The following is a 17,432-nucleotide window of genomic DNA, read 5'->3' on the forward strand; positions in this document are numbered from 1 at the left end:
AGATTCAGCTGAAATTAAGAGTGGGCCGAGAGAATGTAAATCATGCCTCAGTGGCATCTACTAGTCTTGATATGGGCATATGTTAAGTTTGTGCCCTGGTAAGTGAAAATCTATTTACAGATGAAAACACTTAACTAATGAGGCTCATAAATGAGACCTGGGGAAAATTAACTTACTGTTTGAGGCAATTATTACAAACTAATTGACTAGTGACAACTAATCTTAGCAATTGTTGAGTTTCCCTAACCTCTCCCATAAATTACTTTTATTCTCTTGCAAGCCGTTGACACCCAAACAGTCTTTATTTTCTTTTGAAATTATTGTTTATAGATTTATATTTAAATAAAAATTGATAAATGCTTAATGGAAAAAAAAGTTATAAGAACCTATAAGGAAATGAAAGTTCAATCTTATTTCTGTTCCACTGCCAGAAATTTGAAAAGATGGTGTGGTTGGGGCGCCTGGCTAGTTCAATCATAAGAGCATGCAACTCCTGATCTCAGGGTCTTGAGTTCAAGCCCCATGTTAGGTGTAGAGATTACTAAAAATAAATAAACTTTAAAAAAAATTTGTGGTCTGGTATGTAATCTTCCAGATTTAAAAATGTTTTCTATTTGAATATATATCCACTTACATATGTTTAAAATAAACTATACAAACTTTTAACTGACTCACTTTTTTCAAATGTAATATATATCTGACCTTCTTCCATATCAGTACAATAAATATTTCTCATTATTTTTAATAGCTGTATAGTATTCCATTCCATATACATACTTTAACTGATTCCTCTGATAATTGTTAAATTATTTCTAATTTTTTACTATTTAAGATGATACTAAAAAAAAACCCAAAAGATAAAAAGCAAAGAAGGAGTGGTGCTCTACATATACACTGACCACATCCCAGCTTATAAATACCAGTCTCTAGGACTGGACTGGAATGAGAACTCCTCAGGAAAATGGCTGATTCCAGTGCTAGGATGAGGAGAGTGAGCCTAGGTCATCTTATTGTACCAGAAAGTAGGAAAGTGTTCTGAAAATGATCGGATTATGTCAAAAGGATGCAGAAATTTGCTTGATGTGGTTCCATTTGCCAAGTCTGGTCCAAATTTGAGTCCCAAAATAATAAGGATTATATCTTAATTAAGATAAAATTGTTAATATTGTATGTTAATAAAGATTATTTTATTGACTAAAATTAGAAGTCACGGGGCGCCTGGGTGGCTCAATTGTTAAGCATCTGCCTTTGGCTCAGGTCATGATCCCAGGGTCCTGGAATCGAGCCCCGCATCGGGCTCCCTGCTCTGCGGGAGGCCTGCTTCTCCCTCTCCCCACTCCCCCTGCTTGTGTTCCCTCTCTCGCTGTGTCTCTCTCTGTCAAATAAATAAAATCTTAAAATAAAATAAAATTAGAAGTCACTAGTCCGTACTGATATAAAGAAAATCTAAATATATACAGGAAAAGAGAAAGCTCTTCCTTACAGTAGAAAGCAAACAATATAGAAGGAATGATGAAATTAGAAAATCACTGTTTGACAACCATCATGTTAACAACTGACTTGGGTATGAATCAACATGAGATCCTAAAATTAGTGGGTGAAAGTTTGAGGAGTAACTGAATTTTTTTAGTCTCAAAGTATGTACCCACAAAAGACCTATTAATTACAAAGAGAAATATGGTAATATTACCCTAGAAAAACCTGGCAAACACCTTAACCATGTGTTCAAAGTTAACATTACCAGTAAGAAGACAAAACTGTAACATGTGCCTCCTGGTCTGATAAACAAAGGGAAGAACTAAAAAGTACATGACATGAACCCAGTCATGAAAATACATGAGACTGACCCAAAGTAAGAAAAAGTCTGCAAATTACCTGGCCTGTACTCTTTTAAAAATGTCAGTGTCATGACCTACAAAGAAAGACACAGAAACGGTTCCAGATTAAATGAAACTAAAGAGACATGACAATGAATACAAGCAATGGATTTTCTTGCCATAAAGAACATTACTGGGACAACTGAAGAAATCTGAATAAGTTCTCTAGCTAAGATAATAGTGTTATATCAATATTGAATTCTTTTTTTTTTATGTTATGTTAATCACCATACATTACATCATTAGTTTTTGATGTAGTGTTCCATGATTCATTGTTTGCATATAATACCCAATTCTGAACTTTGATAAATGTACTGAGATTATATGGAAATGTCCTGGAGTTTTAGGAAATATACAATGAAGTATTTAAGAGTAAAGGAGTACTCTGTACAACTCATTCTCAAGCTCTGCAGAAAAAAGTTGTGTAAGGGTGTGTGGAGAAAGGAAAAAGAAGGAAAAGAAAACAAATGTAATAAAGTGTTAATACTTGGGAATTCAGGGTAAAAGTTATATTCTTTGGTTATTCTTGTGATTTTTCTGTAAATCTCAGATTATGCCAAGAGTAAATTTTGTAAACAGTACTCAAGTGAACATCAGTGTTTATAAATATTTGTATCATTCTAAAGGAGTTACTGTAGAATAAATTCCAAGTGGAACTGATAAATCAAGGAATATACACATTTTGGATTTTCAGAGAAACTGAAAAAAATCTTATGTGCCATTTGATAATTCACAAATGATACAGAAGATAGTGCATTTCTGACACTTCGACATCAATGAGCACTGTCCCTCTTTTGAATCTGCGTCTGATAAGCAAGAAATGAGATCTCTTCACTATTGGGGTTTGCAGTCCTTTGATGAGCAGAGAGATTGAATATCTCTTCATAGATTCAGTAATCATTTTAATTTCATTCTGTTTAAAGTGCCCGTTCATATGCTTTGCCATTTCAGGTGTCAGTTTTTTCCTTAATCATTTGTAAAATTTATTATGTTGAGAAGAATAACGAATGTAATATTGATTGTGAATGTGGATTCTTTCAACCTTTTAATTGTGCTTTATAATTTTAGGTAATCAAATCAGTCTTTTCCATAGGGATCAGGATTTCATATCATGTTTAGAAACTGAGTCTAGGGGCACCTGGTTGGTTCAGTTGGTTAAGCGACTGCCTTAGGCTCAGGTCATGATCCTGGAGTCCCAGGATCAAGTTCCCCAATCGGGCTCCCTGCTCAGCAGGGAGTCTGCTTCTCCCTCTGACCCTCACCCCTTCTCCCTCTGACCCTCCATTTGGCCCTCCTCCCTCTGACCCTGAATGCTCTCTCTCATTCTCTCTCTCTCAAATAAATAAAATCTTTAAAAAAAAAAAAAAGAAAAAAGAAACTGAATCTATATAAAACTTTTTTAAAAGTTTAACATTTTTTTACAGTTTTATCTTGACGGAAGGGAAGTTAATAACAATCTGTAAACCAAATGCTCCACATGTTCTACATTGAAAACAATTGTTACAGAACAATTCCATTTTCCTAGCTTGCTCAAGATTTATGATGGATCTGGATCCCAAGGACAGATTTGGTAGATTTCCCTCATCTTCCCCCAGCCCAGTCCCACTCCAGCAGATGACAGTATGTGTAGGGAAAGGGCTGTCATCCTTCCCAAATACGCTATCTTTTCCCAGAAATAATATCTTAGTGTAAATATCTGCCTGGAGAGAATCTAGTTGTTTTCTGCTTAGATGGGGCTGGCAGGCAGTATCAGTCCCTTTGCTCCCTTGAAAGCACATGGGCCTGTGGGCTGCCATCCTCTTGAAGGATCCTGTCATTCCCTGTCAATCCATATTAGACAAGGATAGTGTTTTGTAACAATTTATCTCCTTCAAGGTGATTTAGTTATTTTCTGCCGGGATTATGCTAGAGGATGTCATTACTTTTGTCCTGTCTGTCTGGTTATTTTTATTGCCAGAAAGTGTCGTTTACTTTCACTGATAATCTCTCTCTCTGAGAAAAGATTGTATTAATATTTTTCTGCTGGCTAAAAGCTTCATTTTTTACATCAAAGGACATAGATATAAGATTGCTGTGCCTGTTCTTTGAAGACGCTGTCACAAATAAACAATAAACAACTCTAAGGAAAAGGGAGCTTTAAAAGTAGCAACATGTTATGCATAGAATATTTTTAAAAGAAAAGAGCACCTATATAAGCATTCAATTACATGTAAATTGACTTCTTTGAATCATAGTGTGTTGGTTAAGAGGAAAGATTTGGATTTCACCATTGCTAACTAAGTAACACTGAACATGTGTCATAGGCTGTTATAACTTACTCTTCTTATCTGTAAAGTAGAAATAATTACTGTACTGCGTTCTAGTGTTGTTGCAAAGATTTACTTAGAGAAATCCATGGGAAGTATTTTAATAGCACTTAGTATATATTAAGAACTCAAGGAACATTAGCTGTCTTCATCATCAACATTATAAATAATCCTTAAACATTGCAGTGATAACTATCCAAAATAATTAGATTCTGAAATAACATATCTAATACTTAATAGTATTATCTGTAATATACAAATGCCCTTTAATGGGACATTGACAGATACTGACTGAACCAAAAGTTTCTCATTAATTCGTGAACTACTACAACAACAACAACAAAAATCTGTACAGCAGTTACAGAGAGGAATACTTCCAAAAATATGGCATTAGTTAAGTCAGGCCTCTACAAAGAATATTTTTCATTTTTGGATAACAGTATTTTACCATAATTGCCTCTCTAAGTGAAGAGATTTGTAATGGACTTGCTGTAAATAAATTAAGGCTTCTTCCTCATGAAGTCTTCTGCCATTTTTTGGACCATCCTGGAAAAGGTGGCTCCATGACAGTTCTTTCATTCAGACCTCGGACAGCTCCTGGCACACTCCAAATCCCCACTCTAATATTCCTCCTCCTGGCACCCCCCACCATTTAATTTAGGATTTTATGTTTACTCCTATTCTACTAGTCTTCCTTTATATATACACTGTACATGCTCTGTATTATTTCACATTTTGGAACAAAAAACAAGTTGCCAGGCAATAATCACTATATGATGTCTTAAAGGAGTTATGTATCCCAATAAAACAAATATGGCATAAATGATAAGAAACAGAAAATAAGTGTAAAATGAACACTTAAGAATTATGAAACTTAAAACTGACTTCTGTGTCTAATCTCATCAGTAGTTTGAATTACTGGCTCTATTAACGTATTGGGGAGAATCACAAACATAGCGTAGCTTTATTTAACATGATGAAGTAACTCATTATATCCTTGGATACAATGGACACTGTCTGCATAAAGATAGATCGATTCATTGGCAATTGAATGGACTTGCCCAATATGTGTTAATTAATGGAATAATAAAGGGGAGGCTGTAAGGGAAAACAACAATTAAAATGTTGTATGTTCTTTTAAAATTTATTGATATACAATTAAAGCATGTGAAATGCATAGATTTTAGGGGTACTTTCAGTTTTAACAAATGCAGGTACCCATGTAATTCACACATTTCTCAAGATATGGGGCATTTCTCTCTTTAGGAAGTTCCTGTGCCCTTTTCCCAGTCAATCCCTCCCACCCAGAAAGCAACACTTTTCAGAATCCTATCACAAGAGATTAATTGCACTTGGTCTAGAACTTTATGTACGTGGGAATCATGCAACATGTACTTTTTGGACTCTTGGCTTCTTTTATTGCATGGTATTGTTAGAGATACATCCATATTGCAGAACGTGACACTAATCCTTTTTTTTCTGAGTAGTATTCCATTGTATGAGTATACTAGTTTGTTTATCCATTCTTCTCTTGATGGATACACACCTAGACAGTTTCCAGATTTTACTATTATGAATAGAGCTGCTATAAACATTCTTCTACTAGGCTTTATGTTGATACATATTTTCATTTCTCTCAGATAAACAGCGGGAAGCACAATACTCTGTAAATACATAATTTTTAACTTTATAAGAAATTGCCACACTATTTCCCAAAGTGGTTTACCATTATTATTCCTACTAGCGTTATGAGAATTCTGAAAGTTCCATATCCTTGACAGCATTTGGTATTGCAAGTTTTTTCGTTGTTGTTTCCATTTGAACCCTTTAATAAGGGGTATTTCCTTGTGGTTTTAATTTGCTTCCCTGTGCTTGATAATGCTGAGCAATAAGGTTTTTTTTAAAATTTTTTTATTGTTATGTTAATCACCATACATTACATCATTAGTTTTAGATGTAGTGTTCCATGATTCATTGTTTGTGCATAACACCCAGTGCTCCATGCAGAACGTGCCCTTTTTAATACCCATCACCAGGCTAACCCATCCCCACCCCCCTCCCCTCTAGAACCCTCAATTTGTTTTTCAGAGTCCATCCTCTCTCATGGTTCATCTCCCCCTCTGATTTCCCCCCTTTCATTCTTCCCCTCCTGCTATCTTCTTCTTTTTTTTTTTTTCTTAACATATGAGCAATAAATTCTTTATCAGGTACATATGTTGCAAATATTTTCTCCCAAGTCTATGAATTGACTATTCATTACTTAGCGGTGTCTTTGGAAGTACAGAAGTGTTTGATTGTAATGAGCTTCAATTAACATTTTCTTTCTTTTATGATTAGTGCTTTCTGGGTCATTGTTAAGAAATTTTCATTTTACCCAAGGTTGCAAAGCTATTTTACATCGAATGCTCCTTGAAGCTTTATTAATTTAGCCTTTATGTGTAAGTCTATAAGCCCTCTTGAATTAATTTTAGTGTATAATATGCAGTAGGTAGTGTAGGTGCGTTCATTTTTTTCCTGTATAGATATCCGAATGTTCCTATAACATTGGTTGAAAATGTTCCTTCAGCACAGAACCACTCTGGAACTTTTGTATCAAGTCATTGGACTGTATATACATAGATCTCTTTGGGGGCCCTTTATTCTGTTCCATTGATCAATTTGTCTGCATTTTGACCAATCTCATACTATATTACTATACTTTTATATAGTAATTTGCTTATTATATCTTTATGTAAGTCTTAAAACCAAGTAACGTAAACCCTCCAACTTTTAAGATTATTTTGGCCATTTTAGGTTCTTTAAATCTTTCACATAGTTTTTAGAACCAGCTTGACAATTTCTCAAAAAGTCTTACAGTCATTTCTATTAAAAGTTCATTGAATGTACAGATCAATTTGGCAGGGTTTTACATCTTAAAAATATTGAACCTTCCTGTCCAAGAATATGGTATATCTTTATTTATTTAGGTCTGCTTTAGTTTCTCTCAGCAGTGTTTTGTAGTTTTCAGTGTAGAGGTTCTATACATTTTTTATTAAATTTATTCCTAAGTATTTTATGACTTTGGATGCTACTACAAATGCGGATTGCTTTTTAAACCTCTTTTCAATTGTTCATTGCTATTATAGAGAAAAATAATTGAGTTCTGTATACTAATTTTGGATTCTCAACATGTTAAATTCACTTACTTTTAGTTGGTATTTAATTGGAGATTTTTATAGATTTTTTGTATACAATAATATCATCTGAAAATAGTTTTATGTTCTTCTTCCTTCAAATCTTGTCTTTTTTCTTTCCCATAGCATTAGCTAGAATGTCTAAATAGTACAATGTTGAAGAGAAGTGGGAAAAGTTTTAATATTGCAACACTGGGCAGTAGGCTTTTCAGAAATGCATTATATGAGGTGGGTGAAGTTTCTAGCTATCTCTAGTTTTTGTGTGAATTTTTATTATGAATAGGTGCTAAATTTTGCCAAATACTATTTATGCATTTCTTGCAGTGATTGTGAGTTTTTTCCTAGTTTAAACTATTAATTTGAATTATATCAATTTTTTAATGTTAAAAGAATCTCACGTTTATGTCTAAGCCCCCCATGGTCATGATTTATTATGGTTTTAATATATATTATTTAATTTGATGTGCTAATATTTTGTTAAGATTTTCTACATCTATGGTTATGAGCGTTATTAGTTCATTTTTTTTTTCTTGTGGTATTATTATCTGGTTTTGGTAATAGCATTATGCTGACCTTATAAAATAAATGGGGAATTGTGTTTTTTCTTTTCTATTTTCTGAAAGAATTTGTGTACATTTAATATTATTTATTAATTAAGTGTTTGATGGAACTCACCAGTGAAACCATCTGGGCTAGGAGTTTTCTTTGTGGAAAGGTTTTTTAATGAAAAGTTCAATCTCTTTAGCAGCATAGGGTATATTAGCTTTTTATAGCTGTGTTAACGAATTATCCCTAAAACTTAACAGCCTAAAATAACAAACATTTATTATCTCACAGTTTCTGTGGGTCAGTAATCAGGGAGCAGCTTAACTGGCTGCTTCTGACTCAGAATCTCTCATGAGATTTCAGTCAAGCTGTCAGCCTAGGCTGCCATCATCTGAAGACTCAGCTGGAAGAGAATCCACCTCGAGTTCATTCATGAGGCTCTTGGCAGGCCTCAGTACTTGCTGGTCATTGACTACTAGTTCCTTCCCTGGTGGGCTTCTCCAAGGCTACCTAACTGCTGTCCTCACAAAATGGCAGCTGGTTTACCACAGAGTGAGTGATACAAGACAGAGATAGAGATAGATACAGATATAGATAAGGTATATATAGAGAGACCCATAATGTCTTTTATAATGGAATCTCAGAACTGAACATGCCATAATTTCTCTTGTATTCTATTGGTCACACAGGCCAATTCAGATAAAACATTGAAGGGGACAACACAAAGGTATGAATAGCAGTATTGTGAAATATACAAATTAATACAATCATAAGCAGTGGGGAAAAAAATAAAGGTATACTTTTCAGAAAAAAAGAAGTATTCATCCCAGTATCTGTACATATACTGGGAGTTTTATGCTCCTTTCTGACACTAATATAGAGAGGCATTGACAAACTGGACTAGTTAGGCAAGATAATAGACAACAAATATTGCAGAGTGTTTCTCAAATGCCAAATGAAGAATGACTTACAACTGGTTGAAAATCTTGAAAAGCAGCATATTCTTTGATCTGATAGTCCTACCTTTAAGGATTTATCCTGAGAAAAAACCCTGGATGAGTACACAAAGAGTTGTGTGTGGAGTCTTCACAGTGTTGGGGTTACCTGGCTGGCTTAGTCAGTAGAGTGTGTGACTCTTGATCTCAAGGTCATGAGTTCAAGCCCCACATTGCACATGGAGCCTACTGTAAGTTTAAAAAAGAAAAAAGGCTTCACAGTGTTATTTAGCAAAGAAAAATATGCAAAGAACTTATTTGTTCCAAAGTAATGTTACATAAAATTGGTATTTTGTAGCCATCAAAATGATTTTCTAAAAATCTTCATTAACATGAAAATATTTTTATCATTAGTTCTAAGTAAAATAGACACAAGTCACAAAAATAGAATTTCCACAGAATGATTCCATTATAAGAAAAATTTATGTATAAAAAAGTCTAGATATTATTTTTTTAAGATTTTATTTATTTATTAGAGAGAGAGAGCACCCACTCAAGAGAGAGCCAGAGCAGAGGGAGGGGCAGAGGGAGAGGGAGAAGCAGACTCCCCGCTGAGCAGGGAGCCCGATGCAGGCCTCCATCCCAGGACCCTGAGATCATGACCTGACTGGAAGGCAGATGCTTAACCAACTGAGCCACGCAGGTACCCAAAAGTCTAGACATTATTACTGAAAATATTAACAGTTATACCAGAGTGGACATCTGTTGTTTTGGCTTACCCAGTATCTATTTGTCCTTCTCCTAATAGCAAGACCTAGACTTTTCAATTATCCTTTTCTCATCCTCTGTTCAATGACTGGGTGGAATTAACTCAAACCCCCAAGTTCAACAAAGGAGTTGGCATGTGACCTAGTCTCAAGTAATCATTGTATTCCGAGGCCCGCCACAGATATTAATTCAAGGTTAGGGATTGAGAAAGTCAAACCCCAGACTTGTTTGAGTAAGTCTCGAGCTAGAGCGGCTGTTACTCTGTTGTTGAAGCCAAGAGATGGCAAGAGTACCTGGTGAGATCAGTTGACCGTGCATTTCCAGTCAAGCCCTAGTGTCCTCATCTCACTTAGGCTCCACTACCCTATGTTATATCATCATGTTTCTCCCTACCACAGACACCTCTACTTGCCTTTGCTGCACCTCATGGCTTTTGGACTGAATTAGGAAAAAGGAAGGAAGAAAAGTTGACAGGGAAGGAGGGATGAATAGAGAGAGGGAGGAATAACGCTTGGTTTTCATTGACTTATGAAAAGACGGCTAGGTAAGAAATTAGGAAAACTTATTTGAGACAAATGAAAACAAAAGGGGAACCAAGACCACTGTCTTCTTCATGGTTAAGGACTCACATATAGAAACAAAAAGAACTGTTTTGAATTCAATGGTATAAGTTAAAGGGAGGCATATTTCCTTCAGTATATGCAACATAGTGTTCTAACAATGAGAGCTGTCTAAAGGTAAGATGGGATGTCTTGTAAAGCTATGAACCCCTTGTAACTGGGAGCATTGAAGCAGAGACTGGATGCCAATCATCAGAGTTTTGTACAGGAGATTCATTCCTGCCTTCAAAGAGGAAAGTAGCTCCAAATGACAACTAAATTAGTTGACCTGGGTGGGTAACTAACTTGGGAACCCTGGGCTTTCATTTCATCTTTTATTTCCTAATATGACAAATGAGTCTTTGCACCGTACGCTTTTTAACATAACTCAAAAAAATGTCTGAAAGAGGATATTTGGGGAAAGCAGTACTCGCAATTTTCTACTAGCAAAAATAATTAGGTCCTGATCTTCCTGTGACTCAGAACAATCAGTAGTCAGTGCTTTAAATACAAAGAACCTAACGTGACACAGTGTTCTCTTTTGAAATATAAAGCTATTTTGAAATATACAGAGAAGAGAAATTTCCCTTGGATAAAACTGAAAACATTACATACCATATCGGGGAAAGAAAAACATTATATTTTTATCAGCATGGGACTTTAGAGTGTTTTTTATGAAAACATGAGCATGAGAAAGTGAAAAAAACAAAAAATATTGATAAATTTCTGAACTGTCAGATTTTAGCTAATGGAGTAAAATCATTCAGGTCCTTATGGAATAAATCTTACTCATGAGTGTTCATTCCTTTAAGCAATAAAAGTTCTGTTTTGAAAGAAGTCTTTTTACAAATGTATAGGTACATTTGCCATTTTCCTGCCTTAACAGAGAATACAAAAAAAAAAAAAAATAATGTCTTAATGACCCACAGAGTTATCACTGTATATTCAACTTAACGGAGGCCCTCAGAGTCTTCTGAAGGATATTATGTGTGTGTGTGTATATATATATATATATACATATATTCGTACATTAGCATGCCATTAATGTGTTTTGAGTAGTATTGTCTCCTTTTTAAAGTTTTTCAGTTTTCTTCCTTACTATCAGACTCCAGTCTGTCATTCTTCAATGCTGCTAATAAATCTATCTCTGGCAGCTTTTTTCCTGATATTAAATTTGCTGCTTTTTTATCTTCTACTATTTTGAAAAATGGATATCTTAAGCAGAATAAGAACACACAAGAAAGATTAGATCAAAATGGTGTGTGTGCCTCATCTTCCTTTCCCAAATCCTTAGAAATAAAGGAAATCAATGCTGTATGCGTGCAATACAAGAATGTATGGCATTTTTATAATGAGTTTATTTGAAGTGTATAATTCCTAGGGGAGTCAAAACTGTTTGGAGTATCTTGGTTCATACCTCCTCCCCACAATACTGGAGCTGGGATGGAGGATATTTGATATAGAGACAATCAAAACCATGTGGTTTGTGGGAAAGAGACTTGACAAAAAGCATAACATGTTCAGTGTATGGATGCTTGCTACAAGGAGGCCTTCCCCTTCGCTATCCTGGCCACTCATCAAATTTTAAAAAGCTTAGATTTTAAAATGAGAAACTGACCCTTTTCAGTTTAATTTGAGCAGAATTCACATTTTCTTCAAGTCGACATGTAAACAGCATATAAGAATGGTAAATTTTAATGTATATGTAAATTACTTAATCCCTTAATAGTTTTGAACTGGAAACTATGACTTTTTTCAGTTCTGGAAGATTCCAAGTTATCATTGCTTCAAATGTTTCCTCTCTGCCAGTCCCTCATTCTCTTCCTCTAAAACTCTTGTTAGAAGGACATTAGAATCTTCACATCTACCCTCCGTATCTCTTAGTTACCTTTTCATATTTTAATCTCTTTTGTCTCTCTGTGTGGTGTTTTAGGTGAATTCCTCAGACTGTCTTCTCATTCCCTAATTTTCTCTTTTACTATGCTAATGTATCAATTAGGTATTGTTGTCTCACAACTCCAAAATTTAGTGGTTTGAAATAAGAACAATGTATTGTTTCTCATGATTTTGTGGGTTGGCTGGGTGGTTTTTCTGCGAGCCTTGCCTGGACTCCCTCTTGCAACTACAGCTACCTGGCAGGTCAGCTCGAGTCTGGGCTTCCCTGGGCTGTGGGACAGCTAAGGACGTGATCTCTCACTGCCCAGGAGGTAACCATGGCTTCTGTATTCCCAGCAGCACGAGTGTATAAGACCCAATACCTACGTACCTTCCAAGCCTCTACTTGCATCACTGTTGCTAGTGATTCATTGGCTAAAACAAGTCATAGAGAAATAGACTCCACCTTCTGATGGCAGGAGCTACAAAAAATGTATGGCCTTTCTTCATAGTTTACCATACCTGGCTAGAATTTATTCATCATCTATATTTTATATTACAAGTCTAGTTTCTCGTTTATAATATTTGTAACTCTTTTTTCACATCCACATACTCTCTTTTTATGCCTATTTTGTTGCATGAAATCTTGTTCTTGTAATGAATATATTTTTTAAATTTCCTTCTTTGAAAGAACAAACTTATTTTAAGATCTTCATCATATTATACCACGCAACTGATTTCACAGGAGGGAAATTTATGTTCTGCTTGTTAACTTTGTTGGTTGTCTTTTTTATCACTACTTTTTTCATGAGGTTCATTTGAGGGGTGGCTTTTGCTTCAATTTGTTGTTTTGGTTCTCAACCTCTCTCCTACTTTATCCTACTTTTACTTACTCTCCCAATCCTTCAGACCTGTGGTTCAGAATTGAGTCTTAAAATCTGTTTTTGGGATCCCACGCTATTACAACCTATGGGTTTAGAATGGATTTCGGCCTGGGGCCAGAAGGCAGCTTGACTCAATTTCCAGTTACAAGTCTTCTTGCTTCCTGCGTCCTTAGCCTACATGTTCCTGTGAGCCCCAGTCAGCTGCCAGGAGGTGGAGGGTAAAAAATCAGGGCCTTTCCTTTTTCAGCTTCCTTTCATAGGGGTGAGTAGGAAAGGTCCCACTCCAGCCACTGGCTTTAAGCTATGAATCAGGCCGGGTCCCCCATCTCCTGTGGAGGATTTTTAATCTTCATTACCACCAGGAGCCATTCCTTCCCCACTTCTGTTTCCAGGCTCATCATCTGGCAGTCTTTTGACTTCAGTCCCACTTACTCATTCATATTTCTGTCAGTTTATGAGCCACGAAGATGTTTCCATGTTTTGGATTCGGCCTATGGATTTTACATTTTATCTATTATGGCTATGCATTTCAACTAGATGAAGTACATTACATATGAATGTACTATCCAACGTTTTAGCAAAGCACCTTATATCAACTCAAAGTATATGATAAGCACAGGAAAAGGTGCTCAATACTGTTAACCATTAGAGAAATATAAATTAAAACCACAATCAGGTGTTACCATATAATTATTAGGATAGCTAAAATTAGAATCTGATCATACCAAGTGTTGACAGGATGTAGAGCAAGAGGAACTCTCATACACTGTTGGTGGGAATGAAAAATTATACAAGTTTAAGAAAATAGCCTGGCAGTTTCTTAAAAAGTTAGCATACACCTACATATGATTTATCCATTCCCCTCTTAGGTATTTACCCAATTAATGCATTCATCCACATAAACACTTGCACATAAATGTTTATGACAGTTTTATTTGTAATGGCCAAAAATTCAAATTCTATCAACAGGTGGATGAGTAAATAAACTGGTATATGCATACAATGGAATGCTACTTGGCAATTAAAAGGAATGAATTATTAATACAGAATGAATCTCAAAATAATTAAGCTGAGTGAAAGAAGCCAGACAAAAAGAAAACATACCGTATGGTTCCATTTATAAACATTCGAGAAAATGCAAACTAATCTACAATGACAAAAATTAGATCAGTAATTGCCTGGGGATAGGGAGGGGAAACGGAGAAGGGTGAAGGTAGAAATCATAGTCATGAAGGAGATTTTGGAGGTGATGGATATGTTCATTATGGTGATGGTTTCACAGTACTTATATACCCAGCTTAAATTATACACTTGATATCCAGTTTATTATATACTAATTATGCCTTAGTAAAGCTTTTTAGAAATAATTGGATGCTATGTATTTCTGAGCTCGTTTAACTTGGACATACTAGTTTTACTTAAAATGAAATTGTAATATTGACAAAAATATTAACAGTGACAACTAAAATTTATTGAGCACTTTGCCAAGCCAGTTATTATGCTAAGCATTCTACTAGGTCATCTCACTTGACCCCTTCAACAAACTTATCAATAACCTCATTATCTAGATAAAGAAGGTTGGGCTTCAAAAAATCTATCCTTTACTACATATATAATTTAAAATAATTCTAAAAATATATTACCTAGCAGAGCAAGCAGCTCACTGAATTTAGTGATCTCTTCCTAACCCTGTCCAACCATGAAATTCCCTCTGTATATATATATTTTTAATATTTTTATTTATTTATTGAGAGAGAGAGAGAATAAGAGAGAGCATGAGAGGGAGGAGGGTCAGAGGGAGAAGCAGACTCCCTGCTGAGCAGGGAGCCTGATGCGGGACTCGATCCTGGGACTGAGCCGAAGGCAGTCGCTTAACCAACTGAGCCACCCAGGCGCCCCCCCTCTGTATATATTTTTAATGACTGTGAGAATTTCAGTTCTAATGTAAGACAATGGTGAGCCCCTCCCATTGCATCTAATTTGATAAAGTAAGATCTGGGAGAGGGAAATAGAGACTAGACACAAAAAAGAGTTGAAGAAGTTCAAATGGGGTTTCCCCTCCCATAAAGGGATATAAAGTTTGAAGAGAAGAGGAGGAGAAGTATGTGCAGACTTTAAGATTTCCTTCTTGTGACATCTGTAAGGGAAAGGAAGGAAGCCAAATACATGTTCTTTGGCTTGAGGTGATCATAGAAAGAGCTGCGACCTTATAAAACTGAGTATTTGGAAAGAAAGTAAGAAATACCTGCTTTATGATATGAGTGTTTTAAATACAGATGACTCACAGTTTTTTTCCAGTTCAAATATCCAAGTTCTTCTCTGTCCCTTAGTTAAGGCAATAAGGTGGTAAGACAGAGCAGATGAGAAGGCCTGACCAAGATGCAGGTGGCTGGAGCATAAGATTAAATAACTGTAGGTACAGAAAGAAAAGCACTGATAGATCTAGAACTGAATAAAGCCTTGTTATCCAGATTATCTTCCATAAAAGAAAATAAATGGTATGGATATCTGATTAAAACTAAAAGAGAGGGAAATTCTGAAAATTTTCTATAAGGAAAACAGTAAATGGGAATTGAATACAGCATACATTACTTAAGGTATGTAAAATATCAGTGGTGCTGTCCTTATAAATAAATAATGTCTCATCTAAGATGACATAAAAATGCTTGCCAATCTTAAGGCACAAGAAAGACATTTCTGGAAGGATGCAGGGCCCACTGGAGCAAAAGTTCTGGAGGCCCCTGGCTGTACCTGACATTGAGCTGGGATCCATGCTGGATGATGAAAAATCCAATAGCCCTCAGGCAAATAACCAAGGTCACTGGGGCAAGTGACTGGCACTTGGGGAAGTGGCTACTTATACAAATGCATGGGATTATTTTGCTATTTTAATTAAAATGCTTCTCTCTCTCTCTCACTCTCTTGCTCTCATAAGTACTTGGTCCTACTCACCTAAACAGAGAAAGCAAAGAACTGTGAAAGAATTGGTTACTGTATGAGTTAGGAATGGGCAGAGCTACAAACAGTAGAAAAGTCGACCAGAGGGGCTTAACAGAAGAGTTTTTTCATATCACACACACACACACACCCCAAGACTAGATATGAGCAGTCCAAGGTTTGGACATGTGATGCACAGAGACATCGTCAGGGACCCAGTCTCCTTCCATCTTCATGCTCCTCTATCCTCAGCCATCCTCACCATGCTTGTTGCCTCATTGTTGCAAGATGATTCCTGCACCCCCCACTCTTCACATCTAGGTTTCAGGAAAGAATGAGATGGGAGAGTGAAGGAGTCATACCTGTCCTAGGAGAGCACATGCACGGCAGACGTCTGCTTGCCCTTGGCCAGAAGTGTGTCACATGTCACATTATCTACCCTAGATGAGCGTCAGGAAGTCAGTATTTATAGTGATGCACTTTGTTGCCTTGAACAAAATGAGAATTTATTAGTGAGGATGAAGGGGAAAAGAAATATTTGTTGGGTAGAAATACACTACACTCATCTAAAACCTCCATCACAAATTGGATAGAATTGGCTCTACCAATGAATTCTTAACATTTACGAAAATGTCTTAAAATAGCAAAGTACAGTTCAGTCTGCTATGGGTTTTTAACTAATGTATTGTGTCACTCAGTAAATGTTATTTTTAAATTTCACATCTGCAGGGATGTATGTAATCACAACCTCATGTTTAAGTGGAAACCGTTGTATTACATATAAGCTGTTTCTAAACATGTATAACTAATCAAATTTTTAAGCCAAATTTCTTCATCCATGCAGAAAAAAACACTCCTCGTTGATGTTCACATAAAAGCTTTTCATGAGTGTAAGATTAATTCTGTAGTGTTTGAGGAGAGAGAAGGGGCATAATTTTAAAATTGTAAAACTATCCTAGTGGAGGCCATCAAATATAAAGGACTTTTCAACTTAAAAAACATTTTAATTTCAGAGGTACTCACCCCTTTAAGGTAGTTGTATTTTGCTCTTCCTGGTTCTGCTTCTTTTCTAAGGTGATCTTCAGTTTCCATTCTGTCTTTCTCTATTTTTGCTTGACTTTTAATTTTTTTCTCCATTTCAGAACAGAATTTTTATAAGAGTGGTAGAGAAGTTTTTCCCCCCCCAAATTGCCCAACATCATGTATCTCTATTCTAGAAAATGGTGTTCTCATTTGTCTCCGCAAAGAGGCTTTTCATAGTTTCTAGTGCAGCAAATGAAATGCAATAAGTTACGCTCCCCGTTTAAAAACATCTATGATGAAATACTATGTGAGAGTTCATTGGAGAATAACCCTTGCATAAAACGTTTGAGCATTGCTTTATTTAATGTGAATCCCAGTTTGGGAAGAAAAATGTTTTCAGAACAGTTTCCTTTTGGAAATTGTTAATACTGTTGGATCCCTTAAGTGCAGCAGAGAGGAGGGGGGGGTCAGGTAGAAACCAACATACACAGTTAAGATCCTGATACTCA

The 17,432-nt window shown here is 35.8% G+C and overlaps 1 long non-coding RNA gene across 2 annotated transcripts in view; it reads right to left on the bottom strand.

Moving 5' to 3' along the window:
- LOC129045623 (uncharacterized) overlaps nucleotides 1-17,170 on the bottom strand; it is a 40,603-nt gene extending 23,433 nt beyond the window's left edge. For both annotated transcript variants that reach the window (XR_010410235.1, XR_008505597.1), the window contains exons 1-2: nucleotides 16,924-17,170; nucleotides 16,263-16,388 (exon numbers count right to left, since the gene is read on the bottom strand). This is a non-coding gene — a long non-coding RNA (uncharacterized LOC129045623). The remainder of the gene's footprint in view (nucleotides 1-16,262; nucleotides 16,389-16,923) is intronic.
- Between the last annotated feature and the right edge of the window lie 262 nt (nucleotides 17,171-17,432).

Source organism: Mirounga angustirostris, unplaced genomic scaffold (genome assembly GCF_029215605.1).
Source record: "Mirounga angustirostris isolate CCGP_5_RB_7025 unplaced genomic scaffold, mMirAng1.0.hap1 SCAF_3, whole genome shotgun sequence".
NCBI lineage: Eukaryota > Metazoa > Chordata > Mammalia > Carnivora > Phocidae > Mirounga > Mirounga angustirostris.